This window comes from Malus domestica, chromosome 09 (genome assembly GCF_042453785.1).
Source record: "Malus domestica chromosome 09, GDT2T_hap1".
Lineage (NCBI taxonomy): Eukaryota > Viridiplantae > Streptophyta > Magnoliopsida > Rosales > Rosaceae > Malus > Malus domestica.
In genome coordinates, this window is record NC_091669.1 from 31,053,631 (window position 1) to 31,058,213 (window position 4,583).

Below are 4,583 nucleotides of genomic sequence, written 5' to 3' on the forward strand. Positions count from 1 at the left end.
AATATAAGTGCAAAGGATCAAATGCCGCAGGTTTCCATCCTTAATGTTGAAATTTTTTATGTTTGGGGTATTGATTTTATGGGTCCCTTTCCTTCCTCGTATGGTTTCATGTATATTTTGCTTACAGTTGATTATGTGTCAAAGTGGGTGGAAGCAAAAGCCACCCGGACTAATGATTCTAAAGTGGTTGCAGATTTTATTCGAACTAACATATTTGCAAGGTTTGGCATGCCACGTGTGATCATTAGTGATGGAGGGTCTCACTTTTGCAATCGGACCATTGAGGCGTTGTTGAGGAAGTATAATATCAATTATAAGGTTTCTACACCTTACCATCCTCAAACTAATGGCCAAGCCGATGTGTCTAACCGAGAGATTAAACAAATCCTAGGGAAAACCGTGGGTCCAACAAGGAAGGATTGGAGCTTACGTTTAGATGACGTACTGTGGGCATATCGTACAGCGTACAAAACACCCATTGGGATGTCCCCATTTCGGCTCATCTATGGCAAGCCATGCCATCTCCCCGTAGAATTGGAGCATAAAGCTCATTGGGCAGTCAAGAAGTTCAACATGGACCTAGGTGTAGCGGGAAGTCATCGAAAACTCCAATTACATGAACTTGATGAGATAAGGAATGAGGCATATGAGAATGCCCGCATTTACAAAGAGAAGACCATAGGGCAGAAAATGCTATTGTTCAATTCCCGTTTACGTTTGTTTCCCGGTAAGTTACGTTCTAAGTGGATTGGACCGTTTGTTATTACTAATGTTTTTGTTCATGGTGCAGTCCAAAACCAAAGCTTGAAAACGGGACACAAATTCAAGGTGAATGGGCACCATTTAAAGCCCTATTATGCAAACTTTGAGGAGCATGTCGTGGATGACATCTCCTTGCATGTCGTGGGCTCCAATGGGGAGTGAATGTGTTCTTCGTCCAGCTGCAAGACATTAAAGCAAGCGCTTCTTGGGAGGCACCCCATGCATTCAACAACGAGAGACCTAGGAATCACTCCACTTCCAGATTTGCGTTCCTAAACCCTCCTCTTTGTTGTTTATATTCTGCCATGTTTAGTTTGCTTAGTTAGTTATGTTGTTTTGTTTATGTGAGTTTATGCTTGAAACATTGAGGACAATGTTTGATTTAAGTGTGGGGGGGTAAATAAGTGCTTTTGGTGCAAATTCGTGGGATTTTATCACCCATAACTTCCAAATTTGTCCCTTACTGTTTTTAAGTGTTTTTAAGCTGTTTTGATGCATTTTAGTGTGTTTTGACATAAAAATCCGAAAATCTCATAAAAATTTGAAAAATTGTTTTGAAAAACCCAAAAAGAGTTGTTTTTGAATTGTTTTTGTGTGTTTGTTTGTGTCTTAGGATACCTTCCAACACAATGATGAGGATTTGGTTTTTAATTGCATGACTGTTAAAGAGAGTTATAAACATGGATGAAAGTTTGATTTACTTTTTAGTGTATGCTTGGTTGTGGTTATAATTTATGAATTCACATGCAATCATAAAGAAAAAAATCAGTTTTTATAACATGCTTGAAGGAATGAACTCAAATTAACGCTACACCTTGTGAGACTTGAGCCTAAACGTTTGTTTGGAGAGTTAATAATTTGTGCATCATTGTTTTCCAAAGTCGTTGCATGATCTTATTATTCTTTGCTTGGTTACTACTTAGAATGCGTTTCATCATTTAGTTCCAAATGCTAGAACTCACGCCCATTCCATTCAAAGCATGCTATTGATTTGCATAACACATATTCAAGATGAAGTTGTTTAGTGAACCACCAAAGCCAAATTGCTGTGACCCCCTATTTCATATGTTTTGTAGGTTTAACCTCGTTGAGCCTTGTGTAGCTTATATTGTTTGTTAACCCACATTATCCGCACCTAGCCTAGATTAGGACCATCCATACCCTTGTTCTTGAAGCATAGTAAAGCATGACTCAAAATGAATTCATTTTGATCAATGTTTGGCAGAAAACAAGTGTGGGGGAAGTGATTCTTGTTGTGTGTATGTGCCAAAGTCCTTAATAAGGCACGGGTAGAAAAGAAAAGGAAAAGAAAAATTCGTGAAAAATAGAAAGAAAAAAAAAAGAAAAGTTGTGAAAAGAGTGAAACAGAGTTGAAAAATGTATGAAAAAGAGTTCTAAAAGTGTTGTTTGTTGAAGAAAGGGCCCAAAACATTGAATTCGGCCCTAAGTGTTGCATGAATCTTCCCTTTGTGTTTAAAAGTTGATTTTTGCATTCTAAAGTGGATTCTAAGTTTCGATTTCATTACTTTGCTTGCTATTGCTTTAAGAACATTTGTTATCCCTATCTTTCCTTTGTTAACCAATACCCCAAGCCCCGTTATAATGTTACAACCACCCCCAAATAATTTCATAATTTATTATTACCACCCCCATTTGCCACGTGTCAATCATCAAACCCCCATTTCTTTTCCTTTTCTCTGTCCCCCACCCCCGTGACCTTCTTCTTCTCTGTCTCCCTCAACTCTCCCGAAGCTCTCTCACTCTCCCGTGTATCTCTTTCCCCCAAACTCTCGTATCTCTCTCTCCCCCTAGACTCGCGAGGACCCTAGCACCACCAGGAGAGACTCTTTACGAAGCAGGGACCCCTGCCCTGCGAGGTAAACGGCACGGAGCAAAGCTCCGACGAGTTTTCTTCCTTTTTCAGTAGGGGTAGGTCTCAAATCTCTCACTCTCGTACCTAGCTTGATGTTTGGTTGTGATTCAGAAGCTTGAACCTCCTCTTTGTACGTAGGTTTTACCTTGGAAACATTTTGGGGTGAGCACACCCATTTTTCAAGCGAACCCGTGCACTCCGAGGGCTTTTCCGGTCACCTCCGACCGAGTTACGGTGTTTCGAAGGTAGAAATCTCTTCCTCTCTCTTTGTTCTTCATGTTCGTACCTAGATCGGAGCTTGAAGCCCCCGTTTTCAAGTGACCAGAGCTGTAGCAGCTCCGGCCTTCTTCTTCCTCGGCACTAGGCCGTCTGGCCTCTCCCCTTTCCTCGGGCCCCAAGCCCGTTTTGCCTTAGCCCAGTACCCTAACCCATTTAGTTTTTATTTTTAGTTATAGTTTTTAGTGGCCTTGGGCCGGTTTAAAACAAGGGCTTAAAGCCCTGTTTTCTGTTAGTGAGGCCTTAGGGCCTTGTGCCCGTGTGTGTGCATATGGGTTGAGTTAAAACCCAAACCCCCAATTGTCACCCTAATGGCTTTTTAACCCTAAACCCATCCAACCCAATTTCCCTTATTTTATTTAGTTAAACCCAATCTTTTAGAAAATTCTTTTATTTAATTATTACATTCTTGTTCTTAGGTAAAATTGCTAGTGGAGAAATTCTATATCCTTATTCGCGCGACTCTTCTGCTAAGGAATATTTGTGAGTGGACCCCTTCTAAAATTACATGATTTTATAGTAATTGCATAAATGATTAGCATGCCTACGAATTTTGTGAATTGATTTATATCAATCCTGTTACTGAATTTATTGATTATCGTCTCGTGTTTTGGTGAGGAATGAATTGTTAGCCTATTTTGAGCTATATTTTAATATATCGTATTTTCTATAAAAACCATGAACTAGTAGACTATCTGATAGATGACGATAGGATGCTAGAACATGTTTTTGAACCCCTCTTTATAGTGTAGACGATGATCGGTAACCTATGCTATGAAGTGGTTATTTATGAGATGCGTAAATATTTGTGCGTACCTAGTAGACACTATGCCGCCTGGGGCGAGGAACTGGTGTTGGCATTTAGGCCGGGAGAAATAATCCCTAGCTACGGGCTGAGGGACATGAAGCAGGTATTGGGCCGGGAGTTGGTAATTTATGGCTACGGGCGCAGAAACCACGGAGCAGGCATTGGGCCGGGAGTTATATTTATTCGGTGATCTTACTAGCAGTACACCGCGCTTACGAGATGATTTATGATGCGTTTACTGTTTTGATTTCTGCGATGAGTTTCCGCGGTATGACTTTTGAGATATTTTTAGGCATGCTAGGATTTTCATTAAATCCATCATTTATTATGCTAGTAGTTTTCATTATATAAACTGTGGGGGTTAGTATGTTGATAACTGTTTATTATTATTGTATTTATGAACTTGGTCCACTCACCTTTGTTTTGCGCCCCCATTCAGGTCATAGAAACGAGGACTACGACTGGACGTACGAGGCATTCCCCTACTAGTAGCACTCTATCACCCACTTGTGTGTATCTTGTAATGATCTTTCTTTTATTTTTGTAAATATGGTTTTAGGCTGTGTCTGTTTCATTCTAGATATTTCCTTGAATGTTGTTAATTACTCTTAAAATTCTAATGTTATTCATGAATATTTTCTTCTAATCAATTAATGGCTTTCGTCACCTTGAGTGTCGGCCAGCACGTGTCTATCCTGATATTCGAAAGAATATCAGGGTCGGGGCGTGTCATATAACCCTTGACTTCTATCTTGAGTGTTATGTGTTTCAATTTGTGGAGTTTGAATTTGGTATGAGCATATGGTGTCACTGGTTCTCGCATCTAAGTAGTAGCATTCCATTCATGAGATCATATCTAAACAT

The 4,583-nt window shown here is 39.9% G+C and overlaps 1 long non-coding RNA gene across 1 annotated transcript; it reads left to right on the forward strand.

Moving 5' to 3' along the window:
* Positions 1-2,796: 2,796 nt before the first annotated feature.
* LOC139188013 (uncharacterized) lies at positions 2,797-4,233 on the forward strand. The gene is made up of 3 exons (XR_011571084.1): positions 2,797-2,880; positions 3,331-3,394; positions 4,159-4,233. It is a non-coding gene; the product is annotated as an uncharacterized lncRNA (long non-coding RNA).
* The last annotated feature ends 350 nt before the right edge of the window (positions 4,234-4,583 follow it).